This window comes from Suricata suricatta, chromosome 5, assembly GCF_006229205.1.
Source record: "Suricata suricatta isolate VVHF042 chromosome 5, meerkat_22Aug2017_6uvM2_HiC, whole genome shotgun sequence".
Lineage (NCBI taxonomy): Eukaryota > Metazoa > Chordata > Mammalia > Carnivora > Herpestidae > Suricata > Suricata suricatta.
In genome coordinates this window covers 19,364,912-19,390,352 of record NC_043704.1, presented here as the reverse complement: position 1 = coordinate 19,390,352, position 25,441 = coordinate 19,364,912, and the positions used below count along the sequence as shown (strand labels likewise).

The following is a 25,441-nucleotide window of genomic DNA, read 5'->3' as shown; positions in this document are numbered from 1 at the left end:
TTTAAATTTTAACTGCCGATTTCTGGATTATAAAGCACAATTTGAGGGGCACCTGGGTGGCTCTGTTGGTTGAGCATCTGATCTCAGCTCGGGTCATGATCTTGTGGTTTGTGGGTTCGAGCCCCACATTGGACTGTGCTGACAGCTCAGAGCCCGTAGCCTGCTTTGGATTCTGTGTCTCCCTCTCTTTCTCTGCCCACTTTGCGACTTGTGGTCTGTCTCTCTCCCTCTCTCTCAAAAATAAAATAAACATTAAAAACATTAGAAACTAACTTTTATTAAACATTAATAATTAAATAATTATTCAAAAGTAAATAAATACTTAATCAAAAATAAAATTAAACATTTAAAAACTAGAAACTAATGTTTTCATTGTGCTGAAGTGAGCACAGTGTTTCCCTAAATGAATAAATCTACCTGATCTACTGACGCAATCCCCATGGTAGGTAGCCGCCCACTTCAGTATCTGTTCTCTATGTTTCCCTTAATAAAAGAGCTCTTGCTGGTTAACTCATCCCTACCTGGAATAAATGCTATTGCCTTCCTGATTCTTAAAGCTGGTCTTTTTTTTATCTTTAACTTTATCAAGTTCTAGAAAGTAAGTCCTGAGTAAAATATTTTGTGGCTTCTCTCAAGAAATCTCCTTTCTTAAAAGGTTGCTTGAATGGGCTTTTGGTCCCTCCATCCTACCCTCCATCTGTCCTGCTTTCTGAACTGAAGGCAGCCCTCCTCAGGATGGAGGAGGTTTGAAGGAGATGCTGTATCAGCCTCGAATTGTCTGTCTCTGGGTTTCATGAGAGAGAAACAAATACTTTTTTAATATAAATTTATTACAACCTTTGTTATTTCAGTGTGTGTGTGTGTGTGTGTGTGTGTGTGTGTGTGTGTGTACGTACATGTGACAGGATCCCTGAACCAAGCTTATATAATACAGATTAGCATACAGTATAAACAAAAAGAAAATTTGAACATAGAAAAGCAGTTTTTTTAATTAAAATTTTTTTAACGTTTATTTATTATTGACAGACAGAGACAGAGCATGAGCATGGGAAGGGCAGAGAAAAAGAGAGACACAGAATCTGAAGCAGGCTCCAGGCCCTAAGTTGTCAGCACAGAGCCCGATGCGGGCTCGAACTCCCAAACCACAAAATCACTACCTGAGCCAAAGTCGGACGCTTAACTGACTGAGCCACCCAGGTGCTCTTATAAGAGCATTTTTAAGGAGTATTCAGGTACTCTGAAATCTCCGTGAAAAAGTTCCAAAAAAGCATATCAAAACCAAGAAAACATGAGACCACATCCAACTTCTAATAAATTGGGATCGTTCAGTGAGAGACCTTCAAGAAATCTCTAAATTGCCTAGATGTCAGAGAGAATACAGAATGAGAATAACAAATGGCCTTAAATGTGTTATGACTGGTAGGGTGATCTACACAATAACATTTTATCACTGGAGTTCAGTGGTAAATCATTTGACTGATGAAAAAGGAAGAATAATTCAAACCAGAAGATACCCTTTGAGAATTGATTGTTTTTCAGTTATCTCTACTGACCGAATTTTCTGAACAAGTGCCCAATTCCTATATTAGGTTTATGAAATAAGTTCAATGAAGATCAAACACATATAATAAAATGATAGTAATATTAATAACAGTTATTTAAAAATATAGATGTATTTGATTTTCATTTAGGAAAACAGCAATCTGGTCAAAGATTCCCTGAACTATATCACGTGATATGTTCTATATACTGTGTGGATTCCAAATGTCATTATCTGATTAGGTGACACTACAGACTTGGGATAGTACAACATAACATACTGTCAGTCAAAGTCTAAATGCAGTACTTCATAGTGACAGAAGGTCCTAGAACCTTTTTCTTGCAAATATGTAAAATGTTTCATTTCATTGGTTATGAAGCAGAACAATTTCAAAAAGTAGTATTGATCTAGAATTAAATCAGCTTATTTTCCAGTCATGCCCTTGAGGTTCTAGCATTGTGCCTGCAATTCTAAATGGCTGCCACTAGAGAGCATCATTCATGATTTCACTCATGAAATATGTACTGAGCATCTGCCATGTGCTAGCCACTTTTCTGGGTGCTGAGATAAAATTTGAATAATACAAAAGCAATGTGAATGATATATGGTGCCTGCCTTCAAGAATTTTAGGCCCAATCTCTAGGCATATAAGACAAAAACAAGAAAATAATTAAGGAATTTGATCATACTCAGCAAAAGAGAACTGGTTTTTTTTTAGACCAAAGAGAGAAGTAATGATTTCTTAATACTTCTTAGCAGCATATAAAATTTTTTGATCCACAGGGTACTGTTGTGAAATAGAAACTGACCCGCTTGTTTTGTGGGTAAGAAAACCAAACCTGTGAGATATGAAAATAAAGATCTTCTAGCCAATTTCATAGTAAAGAATAGAGCTCAGTGGTTCTCATTCCCACCACAGAGCTGGTAATATTCCAGTGTGGATCGCCTGCTTTAATTCTGTCATCCATTCAGCAAAAGTTTATGGAGTCTCTTTACTAGTAAGCATGAGGCATATGAAGACGAACAGTCTTGAAGGAAAGCAGCGAAGGAGAGGAGAGAAAGGATTCCTGGAATGTGTGGGAAATGTAAGCTCTAAGTCCTGATGACTGATTGAATTGGAGAGGAAGCAAGAGGCCAGAGTGCAGAACGTCTTCCGTGTGGGTCATGACCCCTGCTGCATGATATGCAGGTCATAAAAATGTGTTGAAATTAAGACAATATGAGATATGCAATCATAAGCCAGATTTAAATAGATACACCACAGCACATAGGTTTTCTTATGTCCATATGAGTTTGTCTTTCAAAACGAAAAAATTTCCAATTGCTTCCAGATATAATACTCTCATTTATAATGCTTTGGCACAGTTCACCATTTTGAAGTAACCTTTGTTGAAAATTCATACTGAGGCAATTACCTTAACTTGCTTATGATAATTACTTTAGGCAGGACTATATTTTTCTTTCTGTACATTTTTAAAATCATATTTTGAGTGGGGGAAAATCACAAACCAGTTTTTTAACAGTGACTATAGGGATTTCTACTGAAAATTTATTTGTTGAGATTGAAGTCCTGAGAGGATGTAAGATGTAAAAGAGTGAATCTGAATACGAAAATTCAGAGCCCTCAGAGTAATCTGCCTTCCTTTTCATGGACTCCAGCATGGAGAGTTTCAAATAAATATGGAGACTCACACAGTTATGAACGTGGCAGAATAGCAGCTACCCTCCAGGTGTAGACTTTTTTTTAATGTTTATTTATTTTTGAGACAGAAAGAGACAGAGTGTGGGCAGGGGAGGGACAGAGAGAGAGGAACACACAGAAGCTGAAGGAGGCTCCAGGCTCTGAGCTGTCAGTACAGAGCCTGACGCAGGGCTCAAACCCACAAATTGCAAGATCATGACCTGAGCCGAAGTTGGACACTTAACCAACTGAGCCACCCAGGAGCCCCTGGCATAGACATTTAAAAATCTAATAAGCTTCCCACAGGACTTGTGTGGACTTTGGAGGTTGTAAACCTTTGCAAATTAACTGCTGAAGCTAGCAACAGACCTTGATAACATACTGGGTCCTTGGTAGCGAGCCCATGTGCTGCCTCACCTGGCTCGTGCTTTTTCCTTTCCTTTCCTCATGTGGTTTTACCAACACCTAGACTATACATTATACGTTGCCTTCCCACCCAAACAACTGTGATCTTCTTCCTGGACCTTAGCAAGTCCCCGTCTTCAGCTGAGCAAGCCTGCAATTGATCACTGTCTGCTGGGGCCATCTCCTACTTGAGGCCTGTCAATGATTTGCTCTGTTCTAACAGTATCTGCCAACAACTCTCAAGAGCCTGGAACTACCCAGACCCAAGAGCTGCTGTTGGATCGCACCTCTCTGAAGGTCTTACTCACAGCTTCAGCTGTGCCAGCCTGATGTGGTTGATTGGAAGTGTTACGCTGTGGCTTCTTTGTAGGATCTAGCCTCGTGCCCATTTTAATGACTGTTAAAGTCATTCACATGCAGTCATCCTTATCATAGCATCAATATCATTCTTTTTCACCATAGGTGGTTGTCTCTACATAACTTCAAATAATTTCTGAGTTTTATGGCTTATAATTACCCATTGAGAAAAAAACTGATTTCAATGATGTGTCATTCCAGTAGTTACACTTCGCGTGAAGGAATGAAATTAGCCTAGCTGGAATTGGGGACCCACCTCTAGATCCATCCACTTGCCCAAAGCCAGGAATATCACAGATGGCCCCGCTTGGGTCAGATGCTCATATATAACCAACGATGAAAGATATGGGGGAAATAGATTTGGCCAGAGAACAGAGGAAAGGGTTTTGGCATACAATGACACAGACTATCACACACACTATAACTTTGTGTAGTTGACATTATTAGGATTTCAGGTCCAAGTTTGAATTTATGAGTATGAGTTACAATTATAAAAAATGAAAGAGACAAATGTTCTCAAATCCTGGTTTTGTCTATTCTTCATAAAAATATATAAGAAGTGTTACCAAGTCAAAAAGATAACTTCAGGTAGGTGGGCAGGTGTAGAACTATGAGGATTTCTAGTGGCCATCTAGTCTAGCTGACCTTATTTTTAAAAAGTCATTAAATCTCAAGGTTGGATAGAACCACAAATTATGCAATGTCAAACACTTTTTGTATTTTTTCTAGCTTAGGTATGATGTTGAAGGTTCAAGAAACACAAAGACTGAAAAAGACACAAACACACATGCATGTAGTTATGCATGGCATTAAGTGCAAATGGGGAAGCCTAGTCCAGGTTCTAGGAGAGCAGTGCCTATTCCCAATCTGTTAGTGTATGTGCTGGCATGTGTGGGTAGAGACTGGGTAAATTTTAGAGTGTGAGTGAAAGAGAGTGCAGTGTATAAGTGTTTGGGGGTGCTTGAGGATGGATTACTGAAGGAAGTAAACCCCTTCTGAATATTAAAGGAAGGTTAGGACTTAATCAAAGGGAATTAGGAAATTAGAGCAGAAGCACATTCAAGATCAAAAGAATAACATATAAATGCCATAAGAATGTAATGCATTATGATATGTTTAAGGGATTATGAGGTCAAGGGCTGCTGAAATATAAAAGGGGCAAATCTCTTAAAGAGTAAGCCAGGGTTTAGGGAGCAGATTGGGAGGATCTTCAACAACACTGTCAAGGTCTTGGGGTTTTTTGTATTGGAATTTATGGAAAACAAGTGAAAAGCTGTAAACACAGCTCAGTCTACGAGTAATTTTGAGTGGAGTTGATGAGTACCAGGTTGTCTCCAAACAGTCCTGTTACAAGATCTTTGTAATTATCTGGGCCAAAGATGTCAAGAGACTGAACATGGATGTCAAGAGACTGAACCATGGTAGTGGGATAGGAAGGAAGGTAGAGAGGAGGAGTTCAAGAACAGCATAGAAGGTAAAATTAGCCGTGCCTTCAAGTCATCAAGTACAAACTCCAAAAGGATTATCATAATTCTGTCTTATCCACCAGTCACCCAAAGCTGTAGGACATTTCCAGGACTTAAAAGTCATTGAATCTGGAGGCACCTTATTTCACTGTGGAACAATACCCTGTAGGTGTGTGACACTTAGTGGGATTTAGTTCACCAGGAATCTTATCTCTCCCAAAGAAGACACCTGTCACAAGGAAGAAGGGAAGGGTCTGGCCCAGAAGGTGCCATGCCAAGGGCAGGAGATAAATTCTCCTTACCCTTGTTGACTACTGATCTGACTTTAACCAAGTGCATTTTCCAAAAATGAATATGTTTATAAAAGGCATATCTACTCCATAATATTGTATTACATAAATTTTTGGCATGATGAGAATGCATGGATAGAAAGTTTCTTTATTTGTATAATCAATGAGCTCTTCATCAGCCTTCTCTGAAACAACTGTCTTTAAACCTCTATAAAATGTATATTAAAAATAATAGGCTTTGCAGTTTTCTTAGATTGCTTCATGAAGTCCAATCTTCATGTGCAGTTAGAATCTAATTGGATCAGATGATGTCAGAGGTCCCCTCCAGCTCCCTACTACCACAACCAATTAGCAGAAATTCCACTTTAATCATACAGCTGCTGCAAATCAAGAAAAGGAAAGCAAACCACAGGTGGAAATCTCAGCCTAATGAACATTGAGAAAAGATTAGAAGAGGGTTAAATTTCAGTGTGATAGTTAATTACAGTCCAAGAAGAACAGAATTTTATGAATGTTGGCTAATTGTAATTTAAGCTACATTTATTCACACAAACCTCTTCCCCAGTTCTTAGGTGGCAAGAGAATACTCTTGTCAGTACTTCTTGTCTCATTTATTGTTACTGTAAGCAACAATCTCAAGTCTGTGGATGTGTTATTAATTATCAAGGTAGTATTACATATTTTACATAAGTAATTATAACTGCATGTACTCATTCATATTATCTAGTCAGCTCTTAATTAATTATTTTACTTTGGATAGAGTTTTGTCTTCAGGATCTTGACAAAAAATGGTGACTCCATGACACACTAGAATACAAGATATCTTACATGATATTTTTTTTATAAAGAGAATACAAGATTCAAAATTTTGGTGGATTCTATGATTTTTAGGAGTAGCCATTATAATGTGCTTGAACATTTCACTGTATTTTTTGAAATTCCAATAGGCCAAGGGGCTAGTCATTCTTAGAGCCTTGCGTCCTACAGGGAAGGAATTATGCCTGGTTTGAACCATCAGAGTGAACCATTTTTTGCATGTCTCAGAAGCCAGGCAAACTTCATCCTGTCCCATCTATTAGGAGAGACTAAAGGGAGGAGGAGTCGCCTGAGAAATAACAATTCTCCTACCAGGAAGAAGAAAATTAGCCAATACAAACTTTGTAGCCTGGCCAAAAAAAACTATACTTATTCAAGTAACTTATATTGCCTGTATGGACAGGCAGAATAGCAAATTACAGTGTAAATCATTACTATAGATTAACGATTCTTCTGACAAATTAATGCTGATTGGGCAGAAAGAAGCAGATTCAATAAGGAGCAACACAGCCACAGGGGATTAAGTAATAATCTTTCGTTCTGCAGAGGCACCTAAGGCTGGCAGTTGTGGGCGGCAGGGTCGCTGCAGAAATATTAACAGCCTTGTACTCCTCTACATTTCTCATCTTCTCCTGCATTTTGGAGGGGAGGGACTGTATAAATAATTCTTCCCCACAGAATGTTAAAGGAAATGATGCATCACTTCCTATCAAGGTTAGTAAAGATTTGGTGTTTCTTCCTCACCTTCTTCTACCCCAGCCTATGTGACTGGAAGCAAAGGATTCTGGGATGATAAGCCCACCATATGGAAGGAGGCTGAGTCACTGAGTCATGGCTTGAGACAGCCACACAGGTGAGCTGCCGATGTGATCAAGAAACAAAATGGCCAAGTCATTGAGATTTCAGTGTTTATCAGTTTCTGCATAATTATCCTGATTAATGCATTGGTGTGATTCAGAGTACAGGATATGAAATCGGTATACCAGTTTTTAAAACCATTTTCCATTACTAATGAGCTCTGTGACTTGACCTTTCTGAGATTCAGTTTTGGGGGACAAGAATCTTGATAATAGAAAGAGACATCATTAGGAGTTTCAACTCAGGAAACAAAATGAAGCCCATTGGTGGGCCCTGGAAAGACTGCATTCCAAGAGAGATGAAACGTCCAAGGACCCAGATGTGGTTATCAGGCTCCAGAATTATAGAGCTGAATTGGCCCCACAGGGCACCTGGTTTGGTAGAGAATATGAAAGCCAATCTCATTTTGTCTTGGAACGAAGGCTACAATCAACCCTGGACTCACATTAGATTTCAGTTAAATCACAAAAATACTGATGCCTAAGCCTGAACCCAAATCAATTAAATTGGAATCCCTGGGGATGAGATCCAGCTAAGTGTTATATTTTTAAAGTTACCCTTGCGGTGCTAATATGCGTCAAAGTTGGTAATCAATGACGAAATGTAACAAAGAAGGTTTGGAGCTGCTTAAGGACTTTCTGTCTCAGTTGAAATTGGTTCAGAAGGTGAAGGATGGAGCCCAAGGGAAAAGTCAGGTGGACTCAGTTATGCGGAACTGAGGACAAAAGGTGATTTTAGCAGCAATTTCTCAGCAAAAAGGAGATAGCAGTTTAAGTCAAAACATTTCCATTTCCAGAAATTAAATGGATAGAATCCTGTTAAGAGCACTTTTATTATTTTCTTTTCAGTCCTCCTATTTCAGATTCTCAAATCTAAATGCACTTAAAGTGTGGAAGGAAATTACAAAATTAATATTCAATATAAAAAAGTATTTCTGGTGGCTTATATAGAAAATTAGTAAAACATTAACAAAGTTGTTCACACAGAAAGTGAACAACTCTTGCAAACTTTTCTCTTCATGTATAGCCATAATAAGAGATGTTTGACTATGAAAATAGGAAGATCGGTGTTTCCCAGATGATAAAAAACTTAGCCCAGCAACCTAGAAATTGCCAAACTGATTCAATCCCATTGTTTACTCAATGTTCTGTTCTATGTATGATCTAACCCACATTTAGCAAGGAAGATCAATTCCCTACCAGATGTGAAGGAATCTTAATGGGAAGGTGACCCTTAATTTCCTATAGTCATTTATAACTGTTACTGTAATTTCTCCTGGTTTTGGACTGCTAAGGTTCAGTGAGATGACAAACTTGAAAATATCTGTGGGTAATGAGAGGTATTGCTTGGACAATAACACATTCATTATTTGCTTTTGATGGTTGCTAAAGAATACTCGTTTATGTAACTAAGTTGCATTGGCACTAAAGCTTTCTATTGTATTTTTTCTTTTTTACTTAACATCAAAATCAGCAGTCTTAATAATTTTGAATGGTCCTTAAAATATTCAGACATCTGCTCAGATTTAATTTAAAAATGATCCTTCCTCACCAATGTACCCTCATTAGGAAATAAAAATCATAAAAAGTTTTAGGGAACACCACCAATAACTGATGTAATGTAAACAGTTTGGGATTATGCCAATCAATTCACCCTTTCATGATTTCAAAGATTGTTTTATCAATTTTCTATTACTCAAGTCACAGAACATAAAATAAATCATTACCAAGAATTTGGATTTTATTCTATGAGACAGACAAGGTCATTTTTAAAAAGCAAATCAGCTAGCAGGAGTGCTGTGAGAAGAAGCATGCCTACAAAGGAAAATAGTCCTAAAGGCTTTCGGCTCCATTCCATAAATCTTGACCTCTTTTTTTCCCTTTTGCTACTAGAGGATAGTTTCCTTCTCATATCATTCCCTAAGGGAAGTTCTTGCACCACATGAGGCTAACAAATATAATTTGGTCTTTTACTATTTTAAGTTCAAGTTATTAAAATGCCATGGACTCAGTGAAGTGTGGCTCATGTCATATGGCCAACCTGAGAAGGAGTCATTCATACTGCCCCTGACAACAATATTATGACAATGTGAAACTAATAATTGCTTTTTGGGGGATCAATCTACTTAAGATCAAGGTGCCTAAATGTTGTGTTTCAAAACATAAGAAATACACATTCTTTTCTACACTGAAAGACAAGCAAAACATGGTTTCTTTAGAGAGACCCAGGTGTAAATATTGACTTTATGCTCTCCTTTGAATTAGAAAGTCTGAGTTGAATCTCACATTGACTTTTTTATTTTACTGGTGTCATATTTTCATTTGGTTTGAAATTTCAAGCAGCTAAATTTGTCATCAGCTTTACAAGATTTCTATCTTTTACACTTGATAAGTTGTTGGAAAAGTGTGAGGGAAATATCTCTTCATGTATTCATCATCTATGGATGAACTACCTCTTCAGGTATGTGTCTAGGAGCAGTGACATGGAAGGTGTCTGGCCTCTCTACCAGAGAAGAAAGACAACTAAACAAAAAGATAGTAAAAATATTAAAGAAGGAGTAATTAAATTGAGATTTGAAAGTGAAAGGTGAGTTAGCCAAGGATCAAAAGAAAGTACTCAGGAAGAAAAAACAAACTGCGAAAAAGCAAGAGAGAGAAGAGGGCATATTTTAAGAGAAAAAAGTTCAGTACTGCAAGCACTGTATACAAGTTTGATGGCAGGAAGATACCGGACTAGTGGTTGCACATGAGTTTGGTGAGCTACACTGGAATGAGATCATGAAGGGCTTTGAAAGCCATTGTGAAGGGGAAACTATAAAGCAGAGGGTTGGTGGAATAGAGCTCTGTTTCAGGAATATGTCAGAGAATACTGAGTAGATCACAAGAGGCAAAAATGGAGAAAGGAATGCTAATTGGAAGGTTGCAAAAGACATGAAGGGAAATAATGGGCAAGTAGAGTGGGTGGAATGGTGGTCCCGAAAACATTATGTCCATGTTCTAATTCCCAGAACCTGTGAACATTACCTTATTTGGAAAGAGTCTTTGCAGATGTAATTAAGGATTTTGAGATCAAGAGATCACCCTGGATTACCTAGATGGATTCTAAATCCAATGACAAGTATCCTTATAAGAGACACATAGGGGAGATTTGGCAGAAGGAAGAAGAGAAGACAATGTGACCATCGAGGCAGAAGTTTGAGCATGAGCCCAAGGAATGTTGACAGCCATGAGAAACCGGAAGAGGCAAGGAAGAATTCTACTGTACAGCCTCCAGAGGAAGCATGGCCCTTCAAACACCTTGAATTTAGATTTCTGCCCCCAGAAATATGAGAACAAATTTTGGTTGTTGTAAGCAACCGTTTTTGTAATTTATTATAGCATCCACAAGTAACTAATACAACAAGGCAAGAAAAAGACAAATGAGGCAGGAAAAGAATACAGTGCATTTGGGACATTGAAAAAAGCCAGTAGAGCAGAATCCAAGGTCATTCGTGAGTGAGAGGCCAGAAATGAGGTTGGATGGCGTAGCAAGAGGTTATATTAGTGAAAAGCTTCTGGGTCTGAATATACATGAGATGCCAAAATATCAGTGACTGGGTCAGAATGGCTGAAGAAGAATCATGGTCTTTAGGAATAGAAAGAGAAATTGAAAAGGGAGAAAAAGGGAACAAGATGCAATACTTTTTGGCAGAAAAAAAGGTCTGTGGCAGTGCAGACAGGGAGGGGGAAAGGGTTGGGTATGGGGAATTTGCACCCTAGCAAATAAAGAGCAGTGCCTTAGTCAATTCAGGCTACAATAAAAATACCATAGACTATGTGACTTAAACCACAGACATTTCTCAACAGACCTTTCTGGACTCTAGAAAGTTGAATTCCAAGGTGCTGGCAGGTATTTTTGGTGAGGGATGCCCTACTACCTTGTTTCTGTCTTCCCTCCCACTGTATCCTCACACAGCAGGGAGAGGAAGCTCTAGTGTCTCTTCCTCTTCTTAGAAGGGCATGAATCTCATCATGGGGGCTTCACCCTCATGAGCTCATCTAAACTTAATCACCTGCTAAAGGCTCCACCACCTAATATCATTTCACTGAGGTTAGGACTTCAACATAGGAATTGTGTGTGTGTGTGTGTGTGTGTGTGTGTGTGTGTGTGTGTGTGTGTTGGGGGCAGGGCACAAACATCCAGTCCACAGCAGTTAAGGAACTGACTATCTGTGGACCGCATGTGGGCCATGTTGGATAGAGTCAGCTGGGAGCTGTTCTAGGTCCTGAGACAGAACCATGCAGTGGGCAACAGGGCTGCACCAGAAAAGGCTGCTGAGTCGGTGTCTGAAGTGGATGTTGGAAGACCAAGAGGTGGTGCAGAGAGGCAGGGACTGTGGCCACCTGCATTAGATGCCAGCAAGGCTACCAAGCCAGCAAAGGAGTAGCTCTAACTCCTTTAATAAATTTTGTTAATGTTTATTTATTTTTGAGAGAGAGAGAGAGAGAGAGCAAGCACACAAGTAGGGGAGGGGCAGAGATAGAGGGAGACACAGAATCTGAAGCAGGTTCCAGGCTTCAAGCTATCAGCACAGAGCCTGATGAGGGGCTTGAACTCAGGAACAGTGAGATCATGATCTGAAGCCAAAATCGGATGCTTAACTGACTGAGCCACCCAGGTGTCCCAAGAAGTGTTAAGTCCTGAAGACTGCTGTCTTCAGCACATGGTAAGAAGCTGGCTAAGCATTAGGAACTGAGCCAGAACTTTCCTGTGCTCTTCTTTTCATTCTTCTCTCCTGTAGCTTTCACACCCCTGGGGTATGCACTGGGAGGAGGGGACCTGCTGGGTGGGAAACAGGTGGGAAAAGAGAGCAATTGGCCACGTTTCTCCTTCTGAATGGCAGCAACCTACCAAATACTGTCCTCAGCTAGAAGGTGGGGAGAAGCCTGAGCTGAAGTATGAAGTGTTTGCACCTTAAATTAGACATTTAAACTTCCCAAAAGGAGTGTTTTGAACTTAGAAGACTTAAGGACTAAGAGTGAACAGGAAAGTCACAGATCTGCCAAATTTTCATCCATTGCAGGGGGAAAGCTTCCTGTAAAAAGGTAGGGGGATAGAATTAAATTTTGCTTATCTATGAAACATTATGCTTCTTCAATAGAGTTTAGATATTTAAAGAAGAAGACATTTCCACTAAGAAATCCCAGTAGTCAATGTATTTCCTCAGAATACAATCAATAAGGTGGTAAAGGACCACTCTAATTAGATGCTTCCAGTTCTCTAGTGCTAAATTTAGGATACACAAATCATGATGTGATTATTAAGCAATGTTTTTCTTTAATTTTGCCACATCTTATAATTCTCAGAGAAATTTTTGTACAGAATGCATCGCATACAGGTTCCACTTGTTTTGCCTAGACAAAGGAAAGGTCTGTAACCAGCTAAATACAAAAGACCTAGGATTGAACCATAGAACTGAAAAAGCTTTTCCATTCCATTCACACAGACTCTCTTTTCCTCCTTGGTTCACCACTTAATCTTTTGATCTCATTTCCTTCATCTGTACAGTGGTGGTAAGGGGTCTCAATTTCATTTTGCTTTCTCAATGCATGGATTCCCACAGTTAGACCAAATACAAATCTGACTGGTAATGCCTACCTCCTTGAAGTGTTGTGAGAATCAATGACGGTCTGCAAAATGTACTGAGGATGAAGAGCACAGGGCAAGAGAGTTGTTAAGTATTATCTGAAAGTGTCAATGGGTAAGGATATTTAACAAATGTGGAAAACTCATATAGCAAAGGATCTTGGCTTGCTTGCCATAATACCTCAATGAGTTAGGGTGGAAAGGAAAAGGCATATTATCCGAGTAGAAAAATAAAGCAAACCAAAATAAAGCAAAAACAAAACGTGACGATCCAAGACCATAAACACATGAATAGAGAGAGATTCTTTGCATCTTAAAATATCTGGCTCAATTTTTAAAATAAAGCCCTGGTATATACACTCAGGGTGTAATGTATGCCTTGAAATTTTAGAATAGTCTGCACAGGAAGGCAAGGGACTAAAGACAGTGATGTTCAGAAATAAAACTAAGGCAAAGAGGTCAAAGATACTTTCCTCCCCAGTTCAAAATGCAGCATGGGCAGAATTCATTTGCTATGTATATTTTTGATATGTGCTTTTTTTTGTTGTTGGTCTTGCAAAAAGAGATGAAGTGGAGATGTGAATATTGCTTGCTTTGGAGGGCAGTCAGGGAGCAGATGAAAACGCATAGCAAGTTTGACAGGAGTAAGTTATATTTATAGAGCAATAAGAGAAGAATAGGTTATTTATGAATTTGAGCATTTCAAAAGAAAGTTAAAGTCGCTGTTTCTTTCCTGAACACTAATTATTCCAGGCTGCAAAACCCTCCAGCAGATTGCAAATAGTTAAAGTATTTTGGCCCTTACAAATTCTCTTGGTCTTTGCACCGATAAGCATTAGCTACTGCAGTGTCTGTCTTTTCATTGAGAGGGCTACAGTTCCTTGTATACATAAAAGTGATGTCCTTTGTCCATTAATAATATATTTAATGACAAATTCATTTTCTTTCCCATTTACTTTCTCATTTTGTCTTTATGTTGTAACACACCAGTGGGCAGAAGCTAATTTTAAAGCTAAGACATTTAGTTTAAATCCTAAAAAAAAAAAAAAAAGAGAGAGAGAGAGAGAGAGAGAGAGAGCTACCCTATGACACAGCAATTGTACTACTAGGTATTTATCCAAAGGATACAAAAATTCTGGTTCGAGGGGCACATGGGTGGCTCAGTCGGTTAAGTGGCCAACGTTGGCCCAGGTCATGATCTCACAGTTTGTGAGTTTGAGCCCCATATCAAGCTCTGTGCTGACAGCTCAGAGCCTGGAGCCTGATTCAGATTCTGTGTCTCCCTCTGTCTCTGTTCCTCCCCTGCTTGCACTCTGTCTCTCTCTCTCTCAAAAGTAAATAAACATAAAAAAATTTTTTTAATGCTGATTCAAAGGGACACTGCATCCCAGGGTTTATAGCAGCACTATCAACAATAGCCAAATTATGGAAAGAGCCCAAATGTCCACCGACTGACGAATGGAGAAAAATATGTGGCATATATATACAATGGAATATGACTTGGTGATCAAAAGAATGAAATCTGACCACTTGCAGCAGGGATGGAACTAGAGTGTTATGATAAGTGAAATAAGTTACTCAGAGAATGACAGATATCATATATTTCACTTATATGTGGAATTTAAGAAACAAAACAAGTTAACATAGGGAAAAGGAAGCAAAAATAAGATTAAAACAAGAGGGAGGCAAACCACAAGAGACTCTTAAATACAGATTACAAACTGAGGAGTGCTGGAGGGGTGTTGGATAGGGGGATGAGGCAATGGGTGATGGGCATGAAGGAGGGCACTTGTTGGGATGTGCACTGGGTGTTACATGTAAGTGATGAATCACTAAATTCTACTGAAAAAAATAAAATAAAGGGTCATAGGTTCTCTGATCTTTAATACCATGTGGAACAGGCGGTGCTGTGCTCCTATAGATTAATATTTTTGTGATAATCTTTTTTTCTTCTTATTCTTTATTCACACATGCTAGTTTTTTCTCCAAATATTTGTATTTTTCCTTACGAACACAGTCTCAGTGTATGTGCAGTAGTTAGAAGTATCTATTTGATACTCGATTCTGGGGATAAGTGAACAGTGAAAATAAAAGCAGGTGGATCCTAATTTCAGTAGGGTAATTTTATCACCACCAAAAGCACTTGGAGATACAATTATAATGGAAAGAATATTCGGGGACCTCATTTATTTTGAATACTAGTGAGATCATTTGGAGTCTGTCTTTTGCAGTGGGACCACTTTCAAATATTCAAGTCCCACCTTTCTAAACTGCTTATTTGAGTCTTTAAAAAGAATAAAGGTCACTTGAGTATTTGATCAAATAGAATCAAAATGATGTTTTCATAGTATTTTGCACTACATTTTATTGATAAAAATGTAAATGTCATTAAAGAAACCCTGAATAAATAACTAAAAATGCCATCCTCTATCTTAAGAAATAAATTCTAGATTAAAAATTTTTCTTTTAACATCTATCTCCAAGATACTAGGATGTTCTGATATATATCTATATATATCTCAAATACATCCACATTTCTGCTGAATTCTTCCTTTCTTCAAACTAACCATCTCATCTCATTTCTGTTCACTTTTGTGTCCTCTGCAGGCACTGCCAGGAATCCCGTTGCCTGGAGACCACACTTGAACAGCCATTGCCGTGGCCTCTTGGAGATTTAAGACATCTAATAAGGAGCTGACAGAAATCATCGGCTTGCTCCCGAGAAAGTAGCATTTTTTACAAATCACAATAGAGCACTTGTCTGAATATTACCTCTTTCAGGTAATTGTAACAACTAAAGCATAGGATACAAAGGAGGAACAAAAGTACCTTTGGAAAATTCTAAATTCTACTATGCAAAAAGGAGGTGGGACAGAAAAACAAATGTGCACTTTTTTAAAAAATAGAAGAAGCTTTCAACTCACTCTAATTTTTCAAAGTAATTTTTCAAACTATTCCAAAAGGCTCTATTATCTGTATTTTTGCCTGTATTATTTTTCTATTAACATTCTCTTTAGCCGAAAGGAGTTTTGAAGCAGAAAATTCAATAAAATTACATACGGTCAACTGTGAAAAAAGTCAGCAAAGGAGAAAAAAATAGCTATAAAAACTCCATATTGCAAAATCAACAAAATGAAATAGCCTACAGAATGGGAGAACATATTTGCAAATCATACATCTGATAACAGGTTAATATCCAAAATATATAAAGACTTCATACAACTTAATAGCAAACAAAGAAAATAATCCAAATAAAAATGGGCAAAGGACCTGAACAGGCGTTTTTCCAAAGAGGTCATTCATATGGCCAACAGGTACATGAAAAGTTGCTCAACACGACTGATCATTAGGGAAATGCAAATCAAAACCATTCCGAGATATCACCTTATGCATATTAGAATGGTCATCATCAACATGACCAGAGCTAAATCCTGGTGTGGATAAGGAGAAAAGGGAACCTTCTCTGGGTGCACTGCTGGTGGAAACGTAAATTGGCACAGCCACTATGGAAAACAGTATGGAGGTTCCTCATAAAATTAGCAGTAGAACTATCATATGATCCAGCACTTCTGCTACTGACTACATACACAAAGGAAATGAAATAACTATAATTAAGGCTGTCTGGTGTCTTTGAAAGCTGCTCACAGAGTAAATCCTAAAAATCTCATTACAAGGGGAAAAAAAACCTTTTGGTAAGTATATGAGGTAACAGATTTAAATTAAGAATGATAATGTAATTATAATTTTGGAATAATAAAGTAATACAGATAAACCGTGAAGAAAACCCAGAAGCACCCCATATCACCTTGGGGCATTATGAATAGGATCTAAGAGGGCAACACCTGTTAGTGGTGTCCAAGAATCAAGAACAGATTAACATTTGGTGGAAGGTGTGCCCTGTTTATGAAGTTAGGATGTATCTGAGTAATGTTTTGCAGTTTTGGAAGATAGTTAAACCATTTTTTAAATGTTCATACTCAAAGGAAAAAGCTTCTGTAAATGAGAAATTTAATGTAAATGAAAACATAGCTCAGAGATGAAATTAGTAAGAAAACAATGGTCCTTCTTTGCTAAATGTTTGACTTTGATGCTATGAATTATACTTTATTCTTTATACAGTGCCCCATGGTTGCCAAGGTATAGTAAATTACTTAGAATTAATATTTCCTCCAAATTTTTTTATCTCCAAGCAAGTAAAAAGTCATACAAGCCTGAACTGTAATTAAGATGTGCTTCTCCATGAGCATTTGCAGGCTGCTGGGAGGTGGTACATTCCAGAGAGCTTAAGATGGTGCTTTTGATAACAGACAGAACTAAATTTCTGCTACATTTCACCATGTGACCATGCGTTGCCTGTTCAATCTCACGAAAATGCACATATTTATTGTATAGAACTCCTAAGGTTGTTACGAGAATCGAATAGGTAGGTGTGTAACTAGGTCTCTAGAACATTATAGGTGCTTAATAAACAGGAGCGATTATCATAATCATTCATATTAGGTTATATTAAGCCAATCTGACCATAAAGTTCTGAGTCTGAGTTTGGGGACAATGGCAGAAAAACATAGCTAATTGTGAGCTGCTATTTAAGGAAATAAAAGGAAGCTATTGTCTACATGGCACCAAAGAGTACACTCTGAAGAAACTAGGTTAAGATAAAAAAATATTTTTAATGCTTTTCAGAGATGTGAGAGAAGAAATGGAGGTAATGCTGCATTAGGAATTATTTATTCTTGAGAGAAGTATAAAATCAAGGTCCTGCACAATTCTACCCCATCTCTATTTTGTTCATTTCTGTGTGTGTGTGTGTGTAGGTATAATTTACATAAGTAAAGTATATAAATATTAAAAATACTGCTTGATGAATGAATGATTTTGTGCATATGTCACGTAAAACCCCTACTCATCAACATATAGATCTTATCCACCATCTCAATAAGCCCCTGTGCACCCACTCACAGTCAAAACACCACCCAGTCCCCAAAGGCAATCACTCTGCTGGTGATAGGAGGCTTCAGATTCCCTTCCTAATCTAGAAAAGGGGCTTATGAGAAATTCAAAGCCTTCATTCTATACCCTATCTAGACTGGACTCCTATGTCACCTTGCCTCTAAACAGCAGTCACCTTGTCATCAACATGTCCTTAATCTAATTAATCTGTACTTTGTTAAGTATTCTTTAGACATGAACATCTTATGAACTGTGACATTCTTCTGATATTAGGGGACTTTCCCTCCACTACTATATTAATGATGTTCCATGGTATTTTTGATTCACAAATTCTATAATGATTATTTTCTCAACCATCATTGCATTGTATTTTCCAAAGCATCCTGGGCCAATGCTAAGTAAGGAGACAGGGAAAATAAGCTTTAAAAAACCTGAAGGTGAACTGCACAGGCAGCTACATTTTTCTTCTTAACGTTAATTTATTTTATATGTGTGTGTGTGTGTGTGTGTGTGTGTGTGTGTGTGTGTGTGAGAGAGAGAGAGAGAGGAGAGAGAGAGAGAGAGAGAGAGAGAGAGAGAGCGAGAGCGAGAGAGAGTGAGGGACAGGCAGAGAGCTAGGGAGAGAGAATCCCAAGCCAGTTGCATGCTGTCAGCACAGAGCCTGACATAGGACTTGAACCCACAAACCATGAGATCATGACCTGAGTGGAAACCAACAGTCAGTTGCTTAACAGACTTAGGCACTCAGGCGCCCCCGAGCAGCTACATTTTCAAACTCAAGTTCCCACAAGAAGATTTTTCTGGTTCTAGTAAATCATGATGCAACAGGAGAATGAGCTTGATGTTCTTGGTCTGAAGCAGCTCTCTACATGTTTCTATTATCAGTGTGTTCTGTCCTCTGAATCTTACCTTGGATACCTGACCCAGGTGCCCATCCTGGAATCCTTCCATTTTAGGGAAGAGAAACAGGCTCAAAAGGTGCATTGGCCTTCATAGGCTCCCTACCTGATCCAGGTGGGTGTCTACTTGCTAAAATGACACTAGCCCCTTATTTTAAGCACTTAGCCACTGATGACTGTATAAGAAAATGAAGCCCATGATGAGCAAAGGATCACTGTTTTATAGACGATCACAGAGAAACTCGAGTCATTTCTAATATCATCCTTTTCATAACAGTGCTAGTGAGTTCCGAGCTTGGATTTTTCCACTTACTGCATGAAAATACAAGAACCATAATAATAAAACTGGATAAAAAATCAAATAGTAGCTACAAAAACCCTCAGCCTTCAGGTTGCTGTGATTTTCACTTTTTTTGCTCAAGGGTTCATTTTACGTTCAGCTTTAAAATCCACACTCAATTTTGACACGAGATGTATGACTCAGTTCTTTACAGTACCAGTTCTGTGAAAACAGATGACTTGGCCACCAGATCTAAGAACAGATTATTGCAGTATTCATCCAAACATGCCTTATGCTGACTAGCAAGGGCTTTCAAGTTAATGAGGCAAAACCAGCCCTGTCCCAATAGAACGTACGCTATCCTGTAATAAGAAAGAAAAAAAGAACCAAATATAAACACTAAACAACATGGAATCATTAAAATGTAATCCCTTAAAAAATCAGGCCTCTTTACTTTTTTCCCATTGTTTGCATATTAATTTTAGAGGAGCTGCTCTCTTAAAAAGTCTATTTTTACACAATTTCAGAATTTAGATCCCCATATGAACCAAGAAACTGGATGCTGATTTTTCTCAACAGGTTTCCCCCTTCATAGCCAAAGCGTCCACTGCAAAAGAATATGAGGTCAGCCCTAAGAAGCCCTAACATCGGCTGCAAACCAAAGAAGAATTACAAAAATAAGTCAATCTGAAGCAATAAAAAGCCAAAAAAAAAAAAACCCCCAAAAAACAAAAACCCAGAAGCCTGAGTAAAAACAAGTTCAAAATTAGAGTGTTGTTTTTTTTATCCACTTACCCAATAAACTGCTTAAAGAAATTACTATGTTTCCCCCCAAGAAAAATGTGACAACACAATGCCATTTTCTACCCACCGAGCAGCATTGGATGCATGTCAACATACAGATGTGACATCCTCTTAAATTATGTTAGCACCAGGCAATAGAGTCGGAATGGTATTTAGAGTTATTAATTCATTCAATGTGGACTAATCACCTACTACATGTCTCCTTTTCCTCTGTCTCAGGGGCTTGGCATACAAAGGGCTGTGTGGTGTGGGCGCTAGGTGTGAGTTTCAAGGCACCGCTGAAATAAAGTTACATCTGAAGGACCCTGGAGGTGGGGTGGGGGTAGGCTTCACAGATAGTATGACCTATAAGGAAAGGCTGAAAGCAGTAGTAGGATCTTGCTTTTCACGAAGTGAAACAATATTCCAGCAGAGGGCATGTGCAGAGTAATGGATGTGTGAAGTAGCTTCAGATGTTTGGAAAACAAGCTGTCTTGTGTAGTTGCTGCAAAAACTGTAGTCTAGAAGTGACAAGAGACATGGCTAAAAATGCACACAGGAACTTAATGGTACAAGGTCTTTAAGTCCAAACAGTTTAGTTCATCCTTGCAAAGAGGGGAGTGACACAATCAGATTCGTGTTTTAGAAAGATACTTTGTGTAGTTGTGTGCAGTCAAAGAATGAGACATAAGAGATCCATTACGGACCCTTCTAGTGATTTGCATGAGAGGGAGTGAGGGCTGGATTCGAGGTCACAATGGAGAAAGAGAGGGGAACGGGTTGAACTGTGTAGGACAAAGGACTTTTTAGAAACGGTCACCAACCTCTGTGGTTTCTGACTTGAGATACTGGAGTCAGGAGGGTTTTCTGAACAGAGACCAGGAATCCAATGGCCTAAGTTCAGAGTGGGCTGATGTGGGTGGGGAATGGTTCTATTTTTTGAAGACACTGAGCCAAAAGGTGTCTTTGGAGTATCCAGATGGAAATGACAAAGCAAAGATTTTGAAAGATTAATGTATTCATTCTGTTATTACCTAGGACACTTCAAGTGCTGGTCTCAATGCTTCCAAGTGCTGGTTTGAAATTATATGCAACTAGTTTGGATGATTTACAGTGGAGGTTAAGGAGAATAAAGACTCTTGCAAGGATTTCTTTGATAGCTTTATGGCAAGTGTTTCAAATAAGGGCACTGCAGCCTAGGGTGTCACTGGGAACCTTGATAGAGGTCTGATTGTCATCAATATAATTTACAGTATGAGTTAACACCACCAGCATTGGTTTGATGCAAATTCATCATGTATCCAAACCGCACATCCCAAAGTCAAGGTTGAATCACAACAACATCATCCATTGTAAATAACTGTTTAGTGTCACAAATAGGCTTTTAGCAAACAATCCTTTAAAAATATAAATTAAACTGCGTCACTACACTTCCAGGGGCCTCTGTATTCCCTCAGAGTAAGGGCCAAAGTCCTTATAACAGCCCACAAAGCCATCCATGATGCAGCTCTTTCTTCTTAACCCGCTGACTCCATTTCTCATTACTGTCCTCCCCTCATCACTGTATTCCAACTACATCGGCTTCTGCTACTCCTCAAATGTCAGAAATTTGACAATTCTCTTTTGCTGAGAATGTGTTTCCTACAGATTTATCTGCATGGTTTTGACTTATTGGTCAAATGTTATCTTTTAAGTGAGTCTTTCCTTGACCATTGATTTTAGGTTGTGGCAACTAGATTTTTACCAATCCCTATTACCTTCTTTTTTTTTTTTTAAAGAAATGTTTATTTATTTTTGAGAGAGAGGGAGAGAGAGCATGAATGAAGGAAGGGCAGAGAGAGAGGGAGACACAGAATCCGAAGCAGGTTCTAGGCTCCATGCTGTCAGCACAGAGCCTGACCCAGGGCTTGAATGCACGAACTGTGAGATCATGACCTGAGCTGAAGTCAGATGCTTCAATGACTGAGCCACCCAGGCACCCTGTTATTACCTTCTGCTTTATTTTCTCAATAACCCCAAAGAGTCATTTTTTTACTTCCTCCCAACATCATAGCGTGAGATAATGGTCAAGTGTTGATAGCATTTATGGGAAGGATCTAGATGGGTTTTATTAGAATAGGCTGAGCTTGCACTGCCTTGACTCACAAGCCCAAAACTCGGTGGCTTAACTGAGAAAGCTTATTTCTTCCTCATGTCTGCTTAAGTCAGGTGACTACCCATGATGGCTCTCCTCCATACAGTGACTTGGTGAACCAGGCTCTTTGCATCTTTTGGCCCCAATCTCTCAACATATGACCTCCATGCTTGCCCCCAAAGGGAAAGAGATTATGTTGAAAGGTCCCACAGAGTCTTTTACCTTAACTCAGGCCAGAAGTGATATACATCACATCTGCTCATGGTCAAATGGTCAGCTAGTCCCATGGTCCCTCTCAACTATAAGAGGGCTGGCTGGGAAGTGTAGTCTTCTAAGGGCCCTTCAAGGAAAGGAACCCTGGACATTAGGAGCACTTGTCAGGTTTCAGACAACTGCCAGCTTTGGAATGGCTTCTTGAAGATGGAGAGAGCATGGGAGCAGGATCCAGCAGAGCTGAGCAGAGATCTTGTTGAACCAATCATTACCCACACTGTCTTGAGTATATCAGTTATTACCTCTGGGTCTCGGTTTTCAAATCCACCAAACGGGGAAAATAATACATACCCTGCTTGTATCCGAGAAATTTTTTAGTTTCAACTACAAAAGTTTGTGAGCAGAATTGCCATTTTTAGGCTACTCTTCAAATGCAAGCACATAAATAATGCAGCATGAAACCTAGAAAGCCTGTCTGGATGAGATATAATGAACTATATGCTATTTTGCATCAACACTGTTAGAGCCATAGACAATGGTACCGTTTCCAGTCTTGTTTGCTTAATACCTGTGACGCCTAAGCAGTGAAGTAAGGAGCTGTTTATGTATCAGCACTGGTGTATTTTCTATGTATAGAGTATGAAGAGAGTGCAAAGGAAATTACGGCATATTATAAACATTAAAGGTTACCCAAAACACCAGTTTGCAGACTATGAAGACACTTGGATGTATGTTATCACTGCCTTCAAGAGTGAATGAATTGGCAGCTCCTGGGGTATCTTATGCTCTGTTGCTAGAGGGCATCTACCTGGATCAGCTACCAGGGAACAAAGCCAACCCTATGTTCCAAGGATTGATGTGTAGTTAGGACAAGGTATCATACTAATCAATGATCAGCTATTTGAAAATTTTCAGTAGCATGTATTTGAAGCTATATCAAAGTCTTTTTCTTAAATATTTATTTATTTTTGAGATAGAGGGAGACAGAGCTTGAGGCGAAGAGGGGCAGAGAGAGAAGGAGACACAGAATCTGAAACAGGCTCCAGGCTCTGAGCTGTCAGCACAGAATCTGATGTGAACTCGAACCCACAAACCATGAGATCATGACCTGAGCTGAAGTCGGACCTCTAACCGACTGAGCCATCCAGGTGCCCCTCAAAGTCTTTTAAAAACATTAATTTTTACAGATTTGGGTAATCAATGAGTATATTTGTTTTCAGACTTCAAAAGATACCGAATTTATATGTAATTATTTTGTAAGTCACCTCAAGGTTGTTGGTGATGGTAAAATATTAATGGTAATAATGATATCCTATTTATTATTTTTTATATGAAAGAATATTACCAATAGCAGGCCTAATATTATGAATATATGCCATTCAAAATACTCAAATGTGTGATTTCTACTATTAAATATGCTTTGGGTTCTCTGAGAAACTCAGTGGAATCTATAGCATTAGGATAGAAAGAGTCCAAAGTCACCGGTTTTAAATGAACAAACTGTCCCTCTAGAGAACTGCCATTTATTTTCTGAGAAAGCTCATTCAGCTTGAATGTATCTATATCTGAGAGATGAGTATTTCCTGTATTAAACAGATTCGCCTCTGTAGAACCTCCATCCATTATTCTAGTTCAGAAAATCTTTCTTGCTGCTACTAATAATACTGTACACACATGAAACATTAGGAACAGTTTTATGGTCATTTAAAGGTCACAGATTAATTACAGCCTCAAATATTAGAGTCCAGAAACCAGTCAGTTCTATGGTAAGCAACACACAAAAATCCATATGAGAGTCTTCTAATTGAACTTTGTCATGGAATTTTTCTGCCTAGTCATTGGCCCACATAACTCTACTGTGGCGAACAAAAGAAATGGATCCAATAAAGCCAGCAGCAAATAGATACCCACAGCCACGTGCTGGCATGCAGACAGCATATCAACAATGAGATAAAGCTTTCTGAAGCAGAAGGTCACTGAACCAAAATTTCTGACACATGTCCAAGTGCTGGCTTTTAAAACAGAGAGTAACAGAAGCACAGTGAATTTTATAGGATGTTCTATGTGATGTTTTGATAAAATAGGGCCAGGTTATTGCAAAGTGAATGCTGCTTTGTTTCCTTTTGTTAACAACTTATATGTACTCTTCTTGCCTTGACTCAAGGGTGTGGGTTACTTCCCACCCCTTACAGAGATTACAACTTTGAGAATGATTGTTTTTCTTCTTTTCTTCTCTTTAAACACTTCTGCTGCTTTCGTTTCTATAAGACATTCGCAGATCTGGTCACAATTCCAAGTTGATAATCACACATTGTGTGGACGTTTTGGAATAGAGAGTGTAGAAAAATAAATAGTCCAGATCAGAAGTAACGTTCTACATGGCAGTTAAAAACTATGTCAAAAATAGCGCACGAACCCACACAAACACAGATACACACAGCTGAACTATGGTCTCTTATCTCACATCTCTCTTCTTGCTAATCTATTTCTTATTCAGACTTGACAGTATCATGCTTGTCTTTAATAAACACCATCAATGGTTTTCAATCATGACCTGTGTCTTAATACCAGGAGTATCATTCACATGGAGTCTAGACTGGGGTCGGCACACAATGACCTGTGGGCCAGATCTGGTCTGCGGCCTATTTCGTGTGCTTATTAGCTAAACACATTTTTTTATCTTAAAAAATGTTTGTTAATTATGAAAGAGAGAGCATGAATGGGGGAGGGGCAGAGTGAGAGGTGGACAGAGGATCCAAAGTGGGCTCTGCACTGACAGCAGCAAGCAAGATGCAGGGTTTCACCTCACAAACCGTGAGATCATGACCTGAGCTGAAGTCGGACGCTCAACCGACGTAGCCACCCAGGTGCCTACCCCATCTTTTTAAAAAATTTTAAATGGTTGAAAACAATCAAATTAATAATATGTTGTGAAACTCAAATTTCAGTGTCCATAAATAAGGTCTTATTGGGACACATCTGTACTCATTTGTTTATTTACTGCCTGTCAGCTTCCTTTTGAGCTCCAAACGCAGATTTGAGTAGTTGGAACATCAACCACATGTCCTGCAAAGTCTCAAATAATGACTATCTCCCCAAATAAAACAGAAGTTTGCCAAACCCCAGTGTATGCAAATGGAGCCC

General features: G+C 38.7%; 1 protein-coding gene and 1 long non-coding RNA gene across 2 annotated transcripts in view; one reads left to right on the top strand and one right to left on the bottom strand.

Annotated features, from left to right (window-relative positions):
- The window catches only part of CYYR1 (cysteine and tyrosine rich 1), a 100,579-nt gene that overhangs the window by 20,390 nt on the left and 54,748 nt on the right, over positions 1–25,441 (bottom strand). The gene's annotated exons all lie outside the window — the stretch shown is intronic.
- Positions 16,598–19,869, top strand: LOC115291583. The gene is made up of 2 exons (XR_003908542.1): positions 16,598–16,730; positions 19,747–19,869. It is a non-coding gene; the product is annotated as an uncharacterized LOC115291583 (long non-coding RNA).